This window comes from Poeciliopsis prolifica, unplaced genomic scaffold, assembly GCF_027474105.1.
Source record: "Poeciliopsis prolifica strain line A6 unplaced genomic scaffold, Auburn_PproV2 SCAFFOLD019, whole genome shotgun sequence".
Classification (NCBI taxonomy): domain Eukaryota; kingdom Metazoa; phylum Chordata; class Actinopteri; order Cyprinodontiformes; family Poeciliidae; genus Poeciliopsis; species Poeciliopsis prolifica.
Window position 1 is genome coordinate 6,670,830 of NW_026562394.1, and position 20,336 is coordinate 6,691,165.

General features: G+C 40.3%; 1 protein-coding gene across 1 annotated transcript in view; it reads right to left on the reverse strand.

Moving 5' to 3' along the window:
* Positions 1-9,418, reverse strand: part of gabrb4 (gamma-aminobutyric acid type A receptor subunit beta4) — a 53,526-nt gene extending 44,108 nt beyond the window's left edge. Inside the window, exons 1-2 of the mRNA XM_055043625.1 lie at positions 8,849-9,418; positions 6,292-6,385 (exon numbers count right to left, since the gene is read on the reverse strand). The gene's annotated coding sequence lies outside the window, so the exon portion shown is untranslated. The remainder of the gene's footprint in view (positions 1-6,291; positions 6,386-8,848) is intronic.
* Positions 9,419-20,336: the final 10,918 nt, after the last annotated feature.

Consider the following 20,336-nt stretch of genomic DNA (forward strand, 5'->3'; position numbering starts at 1 on the left):
AGCATAGTGAGTTATTCTGAGGGAATGGAAATCTACTACCTTGCTTGTTTCATAATGCTTCATTGATAAGATCTCCTGTATTTATCCTGAAGACATTCAATAGTCTTTGCCAGGCAATCATCACAAGTTCCTTGATGTGTGGGGTCCTTTAAACAGTAATGAGAGAAAGAGGATGTCCTGACCAATTGGATAGTTTTGTTTTCACCATCATTATTATCATTATTTCACCTTTTCATTTTTTTATTGATGCTGTGTTTCCTGAACTGCCTCTAGTCCGTTATGACTCCGTTTCATGCTTGATTGGGAACTTTGGACTAATGTTCAAATTAACATCCTCTCAAAATAACAGCAGACTGACAGATTTTCTTGACTGTTTTCTTTTGCTTGGTTTAGTTTTTATTTAATTAATTTGATTTAATTTAATTTAATTTAATTTAACTTGATTTGATTTGATTTTATCCTGTTATGGTTTTGTTTTTTATGGGGTTTTTTTTAGCTTTTTTAAAACTTCTTTAACATCTCAGTTTCTTGAAACTGATATTTTTTTAAGTTATAAAACTTTTTTAAAAATGGAAAGACAAAAACTGACAAGATGGTTGGTTGTATTTTTAATTTCAAAATTGCCCATTTTTGAAAAGAAAACATTTTTGAAACCACTTCAGAGATTCTTTGATATTTCCACAACTCGGTGTCCCAGCTGCACCTGAATGCAGCATGTGCAGCTGTTGGGGAAAATCCTCTTTCATCAAAAGGAGATTCCTCTGACTTACATTTTATACGACGGATGGATGCTACTGGTCGCCCATTTGCTGTACAGATGGTAGCATTGTATATTCAGTTCCACATATGAACATTCTCAATGTACTTATGGAATAAAGCAAAGTTGTTATGACTGTCTGAAACTAGTGATGGAGACTTTACTCAACTGGAAACCATGTGTAGAATATGGATAAGAACATTGTAGTTTACTCTAAAGTTTAAATGGAGAGACTATAAAGTGTAGTCATTGTTGTTTTTTTTTTTTTTTTTTTTTTAGTCTCAAATGAAAAACAAAAAGCCAAATATTGAGCCCCAATCAGTCAGGGTAGTTTCATTTCAAGCTTGCATGTGCACTATCCATGTTTCAGGAAATCTAAAGTCCGTGTCCAGCATTGTGCCAATTTAAAACCGTCTGAGTTGAATCTTGAGTGCTCAGGGTTGTCAGCAGTGTGCCGTGGCAAAAAAGAAAAAAAAAAACTGACTGAAGTTGCAAATGTCAAGAGATGATGGACTACAGCTCTCTGGCGTGGGAGCAAACCGCGGCTACTCTCGGTGAGATTTGCACTCTTAAAACCTCCTTCCGTCCACTCCCCACACTTTCACCTTCATTGCATCATAACTGGAGAAACTCTCTAAATCAGAACTTGCACAAATATGCAAACCGCAAAAAGTACAATGAAAAAAAATGTCATCGAATCATTTTGCCCCCTGCTAAGCCGTCCTAACGGGTCAGGACAAGTGTGAGAACGTTTCCAGAAGTTCCTAAAACAATACATCCTCGGTGCCCTGTGGCTTCTGAAGTCGGTTCTGCGTGTGCTCAAAGACGCCACCATATCCCGTCGGATCAGCGTCTGAGAGTGTGTGGTGGTGGGCGACACCACACACTCTTCTTTGTTGCACTCTTTGAGCGAGGGAAATCAGGGTGTCCCAGAATGACGTACCGTAGCGTTTTGACAGGATGAGTGTGTGCCTATAGGTGATGTTAAAAGTATTAAATGAAGCCTGGCAGTGATCTGTTGAAATGTAGTTTTAGCAACAGCATTCTTTATATTTTTCTTCAAAAAAAATATAAATTCTCAAAAAAAAAAAATGCACCAACATTTGTATTTGTCAATATATCCTTTTTCAGCTTTTTTAATTTAGACTCTGGTTTGTAAACCACATTGTGGCAAAATGAAGGATTTTCTATATTCTAGTTGTACTCTTTCAACCTTTGGCTATCATAAAAAATCAGTGCTGAAGATATTTCAGTCAAAGAGTACCATCTCTTCAGATATTTAAGGATTTCTTTCTGCATCAAATAGCTTAATATTCAACTTGACTATTTCCCTTTTCAGACAAAATGTTGAAGAAACATGAGGTTTCTCGCAACTTCATTAAGCTTGTTAATTGCAAATATAATCTTATTGTATATTAAAACCATGTAGAAGACGTGCAACAAATGGCACGAGACCAGGAATCAAACTTAGGACCATCTTAGAAATCATTGCCTCTGCATTAGCAACTGAGCCTCCCAGCGCCTCTGAGTCGGAATGACTATTCTGATCATGTTTTAATCATTTGTGCACCCAATTCTAGATCTTAAAAACCATTAAATAACTTTTAGGGTAAAATAATTCCATGCAAGAAATAGAATTCATTTTTAAAAGCCCTATTTTTAAAAAATTTTTATTACTTCTCTAAAATTGTATTACCATCTCTTCCATCAAGCACAATGGGAAAAGATCATTTCCTTGACTCTGTCTTTGAGACAAAATGTTTTTAACTATAAAGCCAGGGAAAGATTCAAAGAGTAGCAGCAAAAGCAAATGGGGGAGAATTAGCAGTGCTTGCCAACAACTGGTGGTATCATTTAGGACATACCGGGAAATATCTCTGTCTCTGGGGTGTTAGCATCTCATGATGATCGTACACCAACCGAGTTAGATTCTTCTTGGACTGAGGACTGACCACTACTGGAGATCCTCACTGCAAGAGCGTCAACACCCACAACGACCATTTGAAGAAACTTGTACGATTTGAGTTATGACGACACTTATAATGTAAATAATGTATTTTTGAATTGAACTCCAATTAGACTCACGATGATGGAATGTAGACATCTGATGGGAACCATTCACAAATGCTCTTAAAGTATTATGCCGTGATGTCTGTTTGCATTTCAGCAATATATATGTAGCAGGAAATTAACTCCAATTATGAAATGGACAGTAAACCACTGAAGACTACTATCACTCATTGCCAGATATTTTTTTTTCTTTTAGCAAAGTGAAAAAGACCTTTACTGAAAGAAAGAGCTCGGTTCTGCAGTGTGTGAAACCGCTGTGAGATGGCAGCACTCCAAACGCAGACTTTAACGGAAGACATAACCTCGACCATAACGTTTTTTTTATTTTTTTTCCAGTGGCTAACATCAGGCTAACGCATCTTGGCACACAAGGCTTCATCAGAGCATCTGCTTTTGGCAACCAGTGGAAGGTTATATGAGGAGGTGCACCTGCTATATGCTTTTCCCTGCTTGATCTCATTATCATCAAGTGTGTTATAGTGGCAGGGCTGACAAGCTGCTGCCTCCAGCTGATTCACAAAATACCAGTAGAACATATGTAATTAGCGAGCACAATCCAAAAGGCACCAGTGGTAAAAACAATAGTACACCATATATGTTAGTGTAAGTTAGCTTATGCTTTCAATTTATGTAAAACTTTATTACAGCCTGTGAAACTAAACTACAGCATTCATTCTACAAGAGTGAATTTATGGAGAAATCTTGTCGCGTTGCCATGTGTTTTCAAACAATAACATACTTTCATACGTGAAGTTCCTGATTCCTCGACCGTGTTTCTGTGGAAATCCTTGCATTTTTGTGGTGGGAAACAAATATCCATATTCACCTTGAGTAAAAGTGATTTACAGGAAAACATGCTCCCTGCATTTCATGTCAGTTTCAACAATGAGGTAACTCTTGGTGAGGAAAATTTACATTCCAGGTCTTTTAATGGCTGAAAGGAAAGCATGCTGATGCTTGCAACGAGGGCTGAACCCATGGTGCTGAACGGGCAGCCAGTTCTGAGCCACTTAATGCTGAGATTTGTACAAAAAGCCGTGTGCCAGTACACACAAAAACAGTTTATTTGTACAAAGATATGCTCCCTTTACTGTAGTGTTTCAACAAATGTGATCCTTTAGTGAATCTAATAATTTTGTTTTCAACAGAATGAAGAGATTTTGTCAACACACTCTGTGGCATGAGTGTAAAGGCAACATCGCACATAATTAGGCTAATTAAATCCTGCTGTAATTCTTTAGTCATGCTACACTATGCCAACACTCTGTCTACGCTAATGAAGATTTACTTATTGTGGCCTGCCGATACTCCAACAGTGTTACAGTCTGAGCCATTGTCTGATTTTTGTTTTGCTTTCCCTTTGCTCTGTTCATGTCATGCAAATTTAATCTTCTAGAGGCAAAGTAATTATTACTCAAGCATATCTCAAAGGTGTAATACAACTTGCTATTTTAATAAAATGCGCTACATTTCTCTGCATTTAGAGCTATGTAGAGCACATTTCTAGATACAATACGTGTGGCAAAAATAAACAGCAGGTTGATTAAATTCTTAGATAAACATTTGCATGCAAATCTACACCTAAAAACTAATCATGCTTGAATAATGAAAGGCATGCCCTAATAATCCTGGTAAAAACAGGAATCCGAGAAGTCGTGGCATTTTTTAAATTTATTTTTTTTTTTTTGCATGTCTTTTCTTCCAATTGTAAAATTTAATCCAGCCAAAACACTTGCAAAATTAATTGACGCCACACATTCTGGATGTGTCATTTGCTCTTGTTAATTTGATACCCGACGCTGTTACTACGTCCTGAGAGCTCGCTAAGATTCTTTTTTTTGTCCTCTTGACAGTATCAAGCAGCAACAGCCGTCCTCACAGAAAGCTGAGATTGGAGAATATGAGCATGTAAAGCTGCCTGCAAACTCAATGAGCACAATTTGAATTCTGGAGCAAATTAGTCTCTGAACCGCCAATAAGGACCGAGTCGAAACTTCATTCACGGGGGGCGATAAAGCGACAAAACCCCAAATGTTCATATTTCTTTTCAAAATCCTGGCTGGACACTTCCTTATGTTGTGCAAATACCCGGCAGAACATGGAGAAAGATGAATTGAACCAAGTTTGACCTAAAAACGCAACCTCAACTTCAAAAGGTCTGCATGCTACTTGACAAACACAGCGGTGGAATTGATCCGGCAAAAACAATCAGTCCCAGTGGCATTTAAAAGAAACTGGTCTCCACACTGTTCATTTCCAGCAGCAGGCATAAAAAGCCGCATTATTTATGCTAGTAGTTTCATGGTATTTTAAAAATGTTAAGAGCATAAATATGTGAACATAGTGTCATCTAAAGAGGATGTACTTCATCTCTGCCTACTGATTGTGTTCGAGTTCCTTTGTAAAAGAATTTACGCCTCATCATTTTCATTTTTTTTTCCCACATTTTGAAAGGTATTTTATTGGGATTTGTGACATAATATAGAAGAAGAAAAATAATATATGACCTCTAGGTGAAATAATGGAAGTGGAAGTTAAAAAATATATATTGTCATTTGAATTTTTGCACTCATTTGGAAGCCTAAACAGTCCCTTATAGGTTGATCCTCATAAATGTGAATCAGTGAAATCAGCTGCTTCCAGAAGTCATTTTAATAATTAATAGAGTCCACCTGTGAGCAATTTGATCTCAGCACAAATCCAGCTGTGCTGTGGAGGCTTCAGAGGTTTTGTCAGAGAACGTTAAAGAACAAACAGAGCCATTTAGATCCAGGAACACATCAGAAGTGTCGGGGAGAAGGAGTGCGCAGAAAAACCAACACCGCACATATCTTTATTTATCGTTTAGATTTAGATCAAACACATTTATGCAACGAGATGGCTCAAAGTGTGGACCTTCAATCGGCTCGGATTTTGGGCAAGCCTTGATCATATATGGTCTCCATCATGGCTGACAGTGGATTGGGATGTTTTGTAAATAGAAATGTGCAAAGTTGATTAAACAATAATATACACCAGAGGACTTGTAGCTGCAGTCGCACTTAAAGGTGGTTGGCAAATGGTTGAGGTATTGGGTTTGAATACAAATGCACACCACACTTTTCAGACTTTTAGTAGTTAAAGCAACTAAAAGCTTTTACCATTATTCTTCTGTCTCACTGAGACCCCAAGAACTGCACAGAAGAGTAGAAATATGGTAAAAAATGAAAAAGTGTTCAAAGAAAATTAAATGCTTTGTAAGACAAATTGTTTTATGTCTCCCATTAATGCTTGACTTGACTCTAAAGGAACAGCCATCTTCTGTAAGTGCATGGATAAAGTCACAACTCGGCTCATCCTTAAGTTTCACTGCAGGCCAAACCATTGCCAGATTGCAGGCTGACGACTGCAAATATCAGGACATCCAAAAGCTTGATCCAATGAAACATCAGTAACCTCCACTCCCACACGATTACAGCACCTACCTCCAAAATCAGGCCTCAGACGATATCATATCCCTTCAGCAACTTGTCCACGGTAGTCTTGGCCACAGACATTCCGGTGCTTTCGTTGGAGGAGCTGAGGGCAGAAACCACAAGCTTAAGTGCTTTTTTCTTTTCCTCTCCCAATCAGCACCAACAGGGTTGTTCTGTTTTTCAGAACTCGTGTCCACATTTAGATAGAAGGTGGAAAAATGAACACCTTGTTCGAAACATTAACCGACGGAGGGCTTATTTTGTCTAAAAGGGTTTTTCTTACCACCTGGCACAGTGAAGAACGTATCTTCCTTTTTTATGAGTAGTTCTGATTCGCTATGCGGTTAATAGGATGAATACAAACTACAGTAGTTGGACCCAGAGCCTGATGCGAACAGCTTGTCCGGGAGGGTCCAAGGCCAACTTGTACTTACAACAGTTCAAGCAAACGCTACACTACGGACCTTTAATCGTTGTTTGTACCATGTGATTATTTACACAGGAGATTGAACGTGTAAGCGGTGCACCAACCAAACCTCCAATGAGAAACGAATAACCACAAAAAAAACAGGTGCAGATGGTTAACAATCAAATGTGTCCTAACATTTCTGGTTACCGAAAAGTGAGGCAGTGTGTAAATCGTTCGCTTGGTGTTCATGCACACATTTCCTCTTCTCCATGTTTCACACGGGAAGATCTATGGTGGTGCACCGCCTCCATTCCCTTGTGTAAATAACCATCAGGTTCGGTGTAAATAATCAGTCTTATAAATCGGTGTGCGCCAGAACCGAAGTGACACTGTTTTGAGATCGGAGTCGTTTTTGAGGGATCTTTGAAGTCCGCTTTTGGACCCTGGCCCCTTCTTGAACCAACATTTACCTTCAGATTCCTACATCCGTCTGCTCTGGGTTTGTTCAAAAATCAAGTCGCAAAGACTCTAGTCATTTAAGAAAGTAGCAGAACACTGCATCAAAACCCCCCTGAGCTACACCCTTGGAATCATTTAGAGATGTGTCATAAAAACTGATCGGTGCTGTGAAGAATTTAAAAAAATGATAAATCTGGGGTATGGTTGAAAATTGTGCCTTATGCATTGGACTCGCATATCATGCACATCCATCAAGTCAATTGTAGGAGCGTTCTGATGACAATAAGTCAGTCAAGCATATCATATATGCAAGTCTTTCAAGAAGCTGAGAATTAACTTAGATTTAATGTATTCATTTTTCTTGCAAGCTCCATCTTATTCACACAGGCGTTTTTTTTTTTGTTGTTTGTTTGTTTGTTTTGTTTTTGTTTTTTAGAAGAAGAAGAACCAGAAAAAAGTAAAGCTTCCCATCTTCCTGTCAGTTTGAGCCAGGATGTGGACTGTTTTATCTCCCTCACGCTCAGGTCTGACCAACACTAATAATATGGGGTGACATGACCTGCAACACTCTCAGCTGGTCCAGTTCTCCACTTGATGTTCCTTTGTACTGTGAAGGTGCGAGCTGAGTGCTGAGGGAAAATAAAAAAACAAAACAAAAGGAAGGAAGGAAGGAAGGGGGGAAAAGGATTGCCTGAGTCATGGAAGCACCCTTTTATTAACTCACTGTGCAGTTGTTCATCGCGCTGGGCGCTCTCAAAAATCTCTGTAAGCTTCAACACCTTGGCAGCGTCAGCGTTGGGGCTATATATGAGAAACCATCTCTTGTTACTGTGATCGGGTGTATAACGGAAGCAAAATGTCAAAAAAATAAATAAATAAATAAAAGTGCAGCCTCAGTCTCAGTGAGCACCTTAAATCTTTTAACTGACACCATGGGCCGCTGCAGACAAGGAAACGGAGTAGGCCACAAGGGATGTACATCAGTGTCTTCACCATCAAAACAATGAGGGAGCTGAGCAGCAGATTCTGGTTGCTGTGATGTTTGGAGGGGGCTTGTGCACAAAATGTGTGCTGTAAACATTGAAAGGCCCTGACATGAGCTGATTTATTAAAAGGCTCAAAAGCTTTCCCAGCTTTCTATCTGGATAGCTGCAAGCAGATGGAACCTGCAGGGATTTTCTTCTTCTTCTCCTTCTTTTTATTCCCCCAGTTCTAGTTGATTTGGTTCACTTCCACGAGATGGCCAATTAGAACAATTAAATATGTGACTATATTACTGACCACAACACATAAATCCAGCTGTTTATCTTATTAAAAATACGTTATCAAATCGCTACAATGATAAAGTATTATTATTATTATTATTATTATTATTATTATTATTATTATTATTATTATTATTATCTGTGCACCAAATACATCTCCATTTAGATATGAGGAAAAGGTTACTTTTCCCAGTTGGCTTGCTATGATGCACGCGCGTGTTTTTACGCTGGCGCGCGCCGCAGCTCTGTCTAATAGAGCATATATCGGCAGCGATGCCCCTACAATGAGCAGGCCTGGGTACCCCCCACCCCCTTAATGCGATTTGCCACATTTCGGGTTGTTATCGATCCCTAATTAAACATGTCGCTGGACAATTTTTTATTTTTATTTTCTATTTTTCTTTCCACTCGGCTTAAATGGAGATTATCTTACCTTTGAACAAAGCAGAGGAAGGACAAAGCCACCAAACCAGAGAAAATTCCACATATTTTTTCTTCTTGACGACCCAACATCTCCACGAATCCTTATAGTTCCTATAATCCAACCAGTCCAGTGGTCCTCCCGAAAAACGCACAAACTAAAAATCTAAAATAGCCAATTAAAAAAAACAAACAAAAAAACAAAACAAAAAAAAAATCCCAAAACAAAACAAAAAAGAAAGAAAAAACAATTGCCTTCTTTAAAAAAAAAAAAATCAGTCGAATTACTCGCCTACATCTATGCAGGCAATTTTTTTAAGTGTGCTATTATAATGGACAAACAAAAACAAAACAAAAAAAGAAAAGAAAAAAAAAAGGAGGAGGAGGAGGAGGAGGAAATCTGCTGTTAGGACCCCGCTGTTTTCCTTCAGCTATGGAAATCCGTGCAGGTCACAGAGCCCCTCGACCAACACCAGAAGATCAAACATCTTTGCTCGAATTAAAAACAGAACAGCATATAGGACACTTTTAAAAGTGATGACAAGTCCAGTTGAGGGGTGTCAGGGGGGGAAGCTGGAGGGGGGAGTTGGTTGGGGGGAAGGAGGGGGAGAAAAAGGAAGAGGGGAAAAAAAAAAAAAAAAAAAAAAACAGCAAACACTGGCATGAATGGCTGAAGCAGCAAGCCTCCTGACAATCAAATCGGCGGATGAAATTTCCCAGTCCAAATCTGCAGAAGAGGCATGGCTCCAGCGTCGCTCCGGCGCCAGTCTTCACCCACAACGTGATGCTGTTTAAAAGATATTTGACTGAGCTGAAAACGGTGGTCGGCTGACGTGCGTGCGCGCTCGCGCGCGCGCCTGTGTGTGTGTGGAGTGGGGTGTGTGTGTGGGGGTGTGTGTAGGAGGGGGCGGGGGGGAGGAGGAGGGGGCGCCGCGGTGGGTTCAAAAAGAAAAGAAAAATGAAATCTTCTTCTTCTTCTTCTTCTTCTTGTTCTTCCTTCCACCCCGGTTGCTGCTGCCGCTGCTGCTGCTGCCGCTGCTGCCGCCGATGATGATGATGATGATGATGATGATGTAGATCAGCGCAAAGTCACTGAGGGGAAAATGCACAATGAAATAGCATTGGGTAATATCTGATGCAGACGTCAGAGCGGACTATATCACCCCTCTGATGAAGAAATTAAAAAATAAATAAGAAAAGAAAAAAAAAGTACATGCCGAGAAATATGGATTCCCCCCCCCACTCCGCCCCCCACTCTCTCTCTCTCTTTTTTTTTTCAATGCCAAAACGTGCGTCCACAGCGAACAGACGCAGCTGCCTCCGCCGGCCGCTGAGAAATGGCGTGTGGACACGTTAGCATGCTCCGTTCGTCCAGAATGACATGACGGAGGAACCCTGTGTGCTTCCTCAGTTTAATTTAAAACAATATCCGACTACATTGAATTTTTGGCGACATTTGGCTTTTTAACTCTTTTTTTTTTTTTCTGCCTAAAAAGCCATTAAAATGCTCGCAGTGTGCGCCGGTGCGTTTCCGTGCGTTTGTTTCACTTCGCCGCGTTCTTTACCGCGCGGCACGCACAAGCAGTGCGCGCGCCCACTTTCACACACAAGCCTTTAAGCTTGCGCACGCGCTCAGGCACAGAAATACAGACAGGGTTCTCTCGGTTTGATCTGATGTTATTATCAGGCGCTCTTGTTTTTTTTGTTTTTTTGTTTTTCTTCCTTTTTCCCGTCCGGTTGGACCAGAAACACTCTTACACCAGGCTGCACACCGACGACCCGAGAACTTGAGTTTTAAAGGGGGGGGGGGGGAGGTTTTCTTCGGGGATCTCTGTGCTGTCCAGTTGCTAAGCAACCCACCCCAGCGCTGATGCGGTTCTGGTGATTCGGATGCTCTGCGCAAAGGCTCATTTAAAGGAGCAGAGCCGGTGTGCATTCAGAGCCGCGGTGTCAGTGGGACAAAAAGGAGACGTCCGCTGATGAACCGGGGAGCCGCTGCTGTTAGAAGGAAGAGAGGGGAGTTTACAAAAAGGCATGTAAAGGAAATGTGGCGCGTCGTGGGGATCGTACTAATTCTGCTTCATCATCACTCTGCTCCCTCTAATCATCCCTGTCATCCCCACAAGGAGTGTGGTGATGCAGCTATTAAAAATGCTCATGGTCTGTGTTGCTGCTTAAGATATGTGTCATGAAAACCAGAATGCATGGATACAAGCAATATTCACAGTTTGTACTCCTGTACATTTATGTCCTCGCTAAATATAATCTACGTCATACTTCTATACATACAAAAATCAACTTACTTTCATGTCACATTTTCACTGCAGAAATCGGGTCTTCGTTCTGTGGCTATGCACGTCTTTCTTCTCAATATCACTTTTGTCACCTCTGCTTAAATGTCACAGAGAGCTTGATTATTTATGGATATATATTCTGGCTTTATCTGAGGAGGAGAGGCAGGACCTGTCCATCACATAAGTGACGTTCGGTGCTGATCTCAAACAGGCTGCCATTGCAATTACATAGTTTATGTCAAAGGATAACGCCATGACTGACCGTGACCGGGCGGTGAAGGCCGAACAATTATCTTAACATGATCTGCGACACAGTCAGACTGACTTTCACACTTGTTGGGAACTTGTTGCACCACATGGAGTCAGTGGTCATATACAAAGCTTCCATTGTAAAGAGATTTTTCAAATATATTTAAATGATCAGTGGACATAGGCTGAATACTATAAATTTAACAAAAAAAACAACAACATTATTACACAATTAGATAATTTTTCTTCAAAAATGTTCCGTGTCTTTGGTATTTTTTAGAGCACAGGTGTCAAACATGTATGGTTTAGAAACAAGTACTTGAAGCTTGCCATCCACAATTCATTGGCTACAGTAAAATCTAAAATGAAAAAAAAAGTAACACAGAACTCAAGTGTCGGCGTTTGATAAGGATCATTCACACAGTATGTCTTCATCCTTGAACCCTAAAGATCACCTTTATATCTCAATGATTCACAAGAAAAAGCCTGAATCCTAAATTCAGAATTTAACTTTAAACGTTATTTTAGAAATCAGTAATACATGCAGATTTTTTTTGATGTGGTCTGTGTCACTACTATTATGATTTATAACTTTCAGTCATGCTTTTGTAGCATTAACTCCTACTGCTGACCTTATGCATGTACTAAAATGTCTAATATTTGCTAATTCTTCTCTGGTACATTATTAGTTACATAACTACAGTAATATCTCAATCCAATCCATACAATTGGATTGAGTCCTTGCAGTGTGAAAATTTCCATACAATTTTCACACTGCAAGGACCCATAATCTTTGTCATTCAATTGATCAAAAAAATCTAAACATAATTAAAGTATTTTTGTATTAAATGAACGACACTATTCACTGGCTTCCTTTTCTTTTTCTGGTGAAATTTAAGGTTTTATTTATTGTTTTTTAGTCTAAACTCAATGGGGTGGGCCCATCTTACTAAAGTGAGCTCTTTCAGCCCCACTCTCCACTCAGAGACCTGAGGTCAGCTGGCCAGCTTTTATTGCCAGACTCTAGAGTCAGGCTAAGAATTAGAGGGGACAGAGACTTCTCTGTGGCAGCACCCAGACTGTGGAACAGTCTCCCTCCGTCTGCTACGATCTCTCAGTCAGTAGGTCAGTTTAAATCCTGATTGAAAACGCAAACAAAAAAAAAATGTAAAAAACAGGAAAAATTTGTATTTAATTTAGCTGTGTTTTTGGGAAATCACTGCAGCTGAAATTAATGTCTTGTTTGTTTTCATAATATTATTGTTTGTTTTTTTCTTCCAATTTTATAATTGTCTTTATTATAATTTTTAACAAACTTAATTAAATATATTTTTGGTGATGTTTTGATTGTTGTGAAGTACTTTGGTCAGCTGTTGTAAATATCCCAAGGCAAGCGGTCCTGGGTTCAACTCCCGGACGAGCCCCCAATTTATTACGACTGGCTCACAGTCATATCACAAAGGGGAGACCATGCTGGTGATTAAGGTGCAGAAAAACAAAAACTTATTAACAAAAACTGCAACGGATTTTGAATGTCAACATTAGTGAAGTAATGTAAATCCCGTTAACGGGAAAGCTTCAGCTTTCCCTCTTTAACACATTAACTTGTTGGCATCCATAAGCCCCTGCAATGTGGTTCCCTTTTCATTTAGTTCACATGTTGCATAAGACATGCGAGTTACTGTGTCACCCCCTTGCTCCCCTGATATAAATAGTATCACATGGTTAATGCATCGATGCTTTCCAGTCTCTGGCTTTCCCCTTTCCTGCCTCCCCACAGTTTGTATCTGTCAAAAGGGTGTAATCGGCTCTAAGTAGTAGATGATGTATTTAACTGATGCGTCTCAAGATGCTTCATCTTCCCTCTCTTCTATGACATGAGTGAAAACGTGTTTTAATGGGAGTTCGTTTGACATTAATGTGACATGGGAGTTTGTCGGTTTACCCTCAGAGGAAGCGATCAAAGCTTCTCCTGAAGGAGTTAAGTTGCAGGTGCAGCAATCATACGACATATTTTGTCAGGTCAGGGGGGGTGCAGGGGTTAGGGGGTCTCTGGATAAAAGCTCCAATGTTCGGCCTTAACTTGGAAGAGATTTGCGTCTGGTTTTGCAATTACCAGACGCAGCGCTTCAAGACGGACAGGTGAGTTTAGGCCCCTGGATACTATCAGATTCACGCAAGTCAAACACAATTTAGATGACCTCATGAGTCATGACCTAATTAACGAGGACTTAGGCCGCCCCGAAGCGTCTGAGTCAAGCTGGAGGATGTGGCCTACATGCAAGCAGTGGTCATGTTCATTTTATATGACTGTGCTGTAAATCTCTGCTGCTTATTTTACATTTTCATCACACAGACGGGGTCAAACAGCACTTTGAGAGCTCGCCTCCACAGAGCGCCTCTGGAGCTTTGAGGGGGAAAAAAAAAATGGAAGTTTTGACTTCGGCATGCATCACGGCGCTTATTGACTGCAGTGATGAGCACAGAGGCTTTGAAAGTACACGGCGCTGGAGCACTACCTTGAAGCGGGCTGCCAGGCAATTGTTGCTATGCTACGGCAGGAAGCCTGGTGAAAGTGTAGTGTGTTGCCCATTGAGGCTGAACTGCGCCACGATGCTTCAAATGCTGGTGCAGAGCCTCTGTATGCATGCGAGAGCTCTGGGGTGCATGTGTGTCTTAAATAGTACACAAGGTAGAAATCCTCGGCGATGCTCAACAAAACATTATTTATAGCTTGAAAGATTCTGATCTGCATGAATTGCAATGTCTTTGAAAATATTTGCACCAGCAGAGGTTTCTGTTACATTTAGTCTCATTACAGTGACTCATTTCAAAAAATTTTGAATGTTTTGATGTGATAGACCAAATCAACGTAGCTTTGTAGTTATTCTTCTGTGGAACATGACACCAAATTATTTGCAGCAATTAGCATAGCCGTGGACTTATTTGTTACTTACTAATAGTTGCTGGTGTTTGTGATGCAGCCAATGCAGGAGCGCCAATCGTTATCACTGGCGCTTGATTTTCTGCGATTTTTTTTAGAATTGTAGTCTGCCTGTAGTTTTAGCGATAGCAGCAGAGGACGTGAACAAAGCCATCCAGTCCTCGCCGACCACTCTTCCAAATACCGAGCCGCCTCGTTCGCAGTGGGACATAGTAGTTATTATCACGATTGGGTGAAATTTAAAACTTTAACAAAGTGCACATTTCCAAGACTGGTTTTTACCAGGTTACATCTGTGGTAGTGCTAAGACAATTTCCATTGTATACATAAATACATATTAAGGTATATTTCCTGCTTGTGATATTAAAATACACAGTTCCCAGAGTCTTTTGAGGTTTAAGTAGTAATGGATATTAGCTAGTGGCTATGACCCCAGTTGCCTGGTCTGTCCACTGCAGCTTCTTCCACATGAAGCTGCTCATTTATGCATTATTTTCACTTTGGTCATCAGTTACATCATCTTCCACTAAAATACACTAGAGCTTTTGGTTGTAGTCACAGCAGTACAAATACTTCTACAAGTCTCTGCAGAAGGAACAAGGAACTAGCTGGAAGTCAGGCAATCCAGCACCTCAAATCTGTATGAATAACAGCTGTTCATGATGACCAAATGTTCAGTCTGTTGATTTCACATGACTGATCTCAAGAGTGCTTCAAAACTGAACACAGCAGAGCCAATTCTGACTAACAGGTTATAAAATCTTATCTTAGCTGACCTGATTTTTGTGAAGACAAAGCTAATAGTGACTTCAGTCCCCTCGGGGGCCTCAGACTCACGAAAAGTTAAATTAATCAAAGGTTACGTTGTCAAGCAGTCTACTGTAAAGTCATTCTCACTGGGGGGGGGGGAGGTTTCTTGTATTACAGCATTTCCTCAGAGACCTATCAGCCTCTCCACCTGTTTTTTTCTCCAGCTGAGGAAGCCGGAGTCTTGCCGCCCCGCAGGCGGCAGCCAGCTAACTGACCTGAAACGCTCGTCTCCAGCCCTCACAGCTCAAGGAGTCACATGACTCACCGGCTTCAAAATTAGCATGGGCGAGGTGCAGCTCTTCATGCTAAATAGCTATTGATGGAGGACAAACGCTAATGGGAATCTGTAACGCCGTCCTCCGCCTCGCCTGTGTCCCCTTTGCGACTCTCGGAGCATTTCATTTCCAGAACGTGGCGCGTTTTTAGCCAGATCTTTGTGGCCCTTTATTGATACAAGCAAAAATGAATAATTAAGTGTTTGTAAAGGTCTGGCTTCAGGTTAATCATCTCAATGGTTTATCAATATGAAAGCAGCGTGTCTTTGGCTCATGCCTCCTCACCCAGCAGCATGTTTTTAGTCAGTATTAGGCCTTTTTACCTGTTCGAAGTGAATGCATGTTTGTCTTTGCACATGGGAGCAGGTACTGTACCTACTGTCGGGTTTTTCCTTTGTTGCACTCTCTTTCCGCTTCAGATTCATGTTTTCTCAGACCCAGCAGGGATTCTTCTCCCGGTGAGGATAGCTTAAAGAATCATGTCATTTCCCCTCCCACCTCCCTCTTTCTTTTCTACTACATTCAGGCGAGAGAGTCAAGCTCACTCAAGGCTCTAATTTCTATTCAAACTGCCCTCACTTCCATTTTTCTTCAATTTAAATGTCAGAGCTCGATGCAACAGCCCACAGTCGCCTTCGTGACTCAGAAACAATGGCTGCCAACACCAACGCAAACGCCGCCATCGACGGCACACTCCAAAAACGTGCGAGCTCTTCGGAAATAGTTGCATTTTGTCAAAAAATAGCACCGTAGTATCCTCTCGCTCTGCTCCTATCTCTATTGGACGTGGGATTTCTGCATGGAAACTCCTGTGAGAAAGGGTTAATGAATTCCTCACACAGATAGATATTGCCATGGAAACAGCTGCGTGACTGCTTGCAGCTTGTATACACACAGGAGGGAAAAAACCCAACAACAATGGTGCCAAAACGTATTTGGAAATTCTGCGAGCCGAGGCTTCCCAGCGTACACACCCTAGTTTAAACATGTTTTTTTTTTCTGTGGGTTTTTTTTGTGTGTGTGTGTGTAACCACAATGTGCCCTCTGTTTGCCTTTTTAAGATGATCGACATTGACAATGAATTTTCATTAGCCATGGAGTTCATGCACTCAGAAATATGGTGTCTGGATGTGGTCAATGGCAATAAAATGCACGACTCTGGCAATTCTTAATTTTTTTTTTTCAACAGGCAGACTCTTAAGCAGACACACGACAGCACAGTTCCAGCTAAGAATAATTAATTTGCATTATGACACAGACCTCAGGCAGTGAGCCTGTCAGTTCAGTTGGAAAAGAAGGAAAAGATTGAGAATTGATCGGGGCCATACATGGCTGCACGCATGCAGATTGTGCCAACGCCTAAAACCAAACACAAATTTAAAAAAAAAAAGAAAGAAGGAAAAAAAAAAGTAATTTGTCCCTTAAAATAATAGATTCCTGCTCACTCTCTCAAAGTAGGTGGCAGAGCTCAGTGTGTGCTGGTGGGGTAACCTAATCCATCTCTGCACAAAAAAAAAAAAAAAACATGTTCTTTGACTGCTATTAGCCAGCCTCCCAATGGCGAGTCAATAGTCACTGTTCAAATGGACTTTTTATGCTTGAGTCTGCAACTCTATAGGAAGAGTTCCCGCAGCAATTTGCAGAAAGCACTCAAGTTTGCGAAAGCAAAAACAGCTGTATTTAGAATCATAAATATTTTGCAATGAAGCGCTCTCGGCCCCTCGGAAAAGAATCGGCGAAGTGATGCGGTGTCCAGTCACAACATCTGGAAACAAACGACGAAAACAGAACTCGGCTTCATCACTCGCAGAGGCTTTTGGTATTTAACTCTCTGGCTCTTTTTCAGACTCAAATGTTCTCTTCGTGTTAGTTTTTTTTATATTTTTTGTCATCTTCTTCTTGTTCTTCTCTCCCTCCTCCAATCAGAAAGAAAAACAGGGAATCCTCACAGGAACTGAACCACATTCCATCTGCGTGCGTCCGGTCCGTTTCTCTGGGTGTTTAGAGCGCAGCATGCTCCAATTACTGTGTCTGCTCTCATCAAAACAGAAAGAAAAAAAAAAACACTCAGTGGTCTTTCGACATGAATTTCACTTTCAAATGGTGGCAGAAATAACTTAATCCCCCCCCACGAAAGAACGAAGAAGAGAAACATTAGGAAAGCTTCATAACCTGTTCTCTCTGACCCAAAACCAAATGCAGGGTATTTAAAGACACAGGTCAAGGGATCAGAGTGTATCAATCCATTCAGTTGGGTTTTTAAAGCCACGTTAATTAAAATGAGATGGACTACAGTTATCCCCCTCGTCACAGAGCAGAAACGGGAGCGGCGACTGTGGTCAAGTATAATTACACGGCTGTAAGCAGATCGTAATTGTGTAACAGTTTTTCCAGTGATTCCTTTCAGGCTCCGAAACTCCGCTGGGAGATCTTTTAATTGATGAGATAGCTCACAGCTGCCACAGGTTACAAGATTAGGCGACGATCATGGCTTATTTCACCGAGGCAGAGAAGTAAGTCATAAAGCACATTAGTGGTGGTGGTGGGGGTGGGGGGATTCTTTGAGTTTGTAGGGCAGGTACACCAGGAGATCTCATCTTATTTGCTAAATGAGGCGTGGACAGAGGCCCTATTCTTTAACCGCCTGACACTACGCACGGTAGTTGTTAAAAAAAAATAAAAAATGATAGTGCAACTTGTTGGCTTTGATATTTCTCAAAAATCTGAATTCAGTCAGGACAGACTAAGAAATTTGAACATGTTGCTGAGAGGAAAAAAAGCCTAATATGATGGTATAAACAGAACAAGCGATGCTGTCTTTCATTGGAGAATTGAGCTTTGTAAGCACAAACGCAGAATATTTTACCCCACAAAATTGCGACAGTTGAAATCAAATATTTACATTTACGCTCTTTCGAAGGACTCACAAGCCCTTTTTCCCCTCACTGTCACATTTAAAGTCCATCCTCAGTTAAATTACTTTAGTTTTCTTAAATGCCAGAACAGAATGATAAGTCAGAAGTTTACACTTCGACACTTCAATCATTATGTATTTAATCGATTTTGGGGAAGCTCAGGTGATGATGATGTCATAGCTTTTATAAACTTCCGACAGGTGACATTCAACATTACCCTCTAAAAAAGTGTATTTGAGCTGTAGTTCTTGTTATGAGCCTTTTTTTTCAATGTTTTTTACATTAATCTCATTTAATATGTCATCCACTAAGTGACATTTAAAATGACAGAAACAAACCCAAGGTAAGAGCAAGTGGGGTGTGTTTGTTTTCTTATTCTGATGTCATAATTATGGAGATGAAATATAGAATATTTCACAAATATTACATGTTTTCTGAATCCATCTCTCTATCACTACCCCATACCTTTTCAATCTAGATTTTTAACTGTCCGCTTGGCTCTCCATTTGAAGTGGCAAATCTTTTTCAACATCACTTTTCCTCTGACAGCTTGACAAATACATCCTGCGATCAAGTCTGTTTTCAAGTCCTTTTTTTTTTTTGTCCAGCAAGGCTTGTAAAAGAAGCAGGTGAAAAGAGAAAAGGCCGCTGGTTTTGATCCCCGGCTTTCTATCGTCGTAGCTTTGCACAGGATCAATAAAGAGCATCCACCGACGGCAGTGCAGCAACTTCTGCAACTTCCGTTCTTCTCAAAGGAGTTTCGTTCTCTGTGAAGTTGCCTCTTGCTCTCCTGAAAGTTCAGTCACAATGTCTCTCATTCCTGTTGGAGGAAGCGATTCTTTTCCATTCATTTTTAGTTCGTGATTGACAAAATGAGTTGTGAGCTGGAAGGGTTTTGCAAAACAATTTGCATTTCTTGGACTTTTTGACAGGCTGTTACATCACCGCCACAAAACTTTTTAAGGATTTCATGTAAATAGAGAAACACAAAGTAGAAAATAATTGTGAAGTAGGAAGAAAAAGCAATACATTGTTTTCTTTTTTTTTTTTTTTTACATAAAAAAGTGATTGCATAAATGTCCACACACTTTAAGGTGACAGACTTAATTTAACAAAAGTCAGACAATCTGCGCTAGTAGTCTTACAGTGAGTGGAATTGAGATAATTTGTTAATAATTGTCATTTTGCTGGAGTTAGTTCTTTGTTTTTTTGTTTTGTATTGGTTTTTTTGGTTAAAAAAAACCTACATTTTATATTCACATCCAAAGGAGTGAATACTTTTTTACAGAGCCCGTATGTGTTTACGTCCTAAAGTTTTTTCCATTGTTCTTTGCAAAACAGATAAACATTTCTTAAAATAGCTAATTATGTATGTGTCTGTTAAAATGTAGCTCTAAAAAAAAAAAGAAAAGAAATCCGAGATGTCCACCCGCATCAACTGCCAGCGCTGAAAGTCCAGATTTGGTCCTTTCCAGAATTGTAAACGTTCGACCGCATAAACTAATTCAGAGTGCAACCAGTTGTCTCCAGGACACTTTGGACAATCCTTGTCTAAAACCTTTCAATGTAGCTCTGGCTACATGTTTGGTGTTGTTGCTCAAAAATTAAGCTCTGCCCAAAACACGCTGACGTTGTTTTTAGCTTCATCTTTACAGAAAATCTGATCAGCTTCTGTCTCCCTGTTAAAAAAAAAAAAAAAAGAACGTCTTGTACGCGTTTACTGTGGCCCCTATATGACATGTGACAAAATGCAAATGAGAACTAAAAGAAGTGCATCCACAAAATTGCACCAGAGAATTAAAGGAATGAAATAACAATATACCACACATGTACTATAGTATGATAACTATTTTTGCCATATGCAATCAGCATTCGCATAACCCGCACATTAAATAGACTTCACATTTCACCTACCGATAAAGAAAGGCAGATCGCAGCACAAAATCTTTTCTAAGATGGGAACAGTAGAGCTGAAGGCGACAACGTGCCACCACCTCTGAACTCTCATTAAATG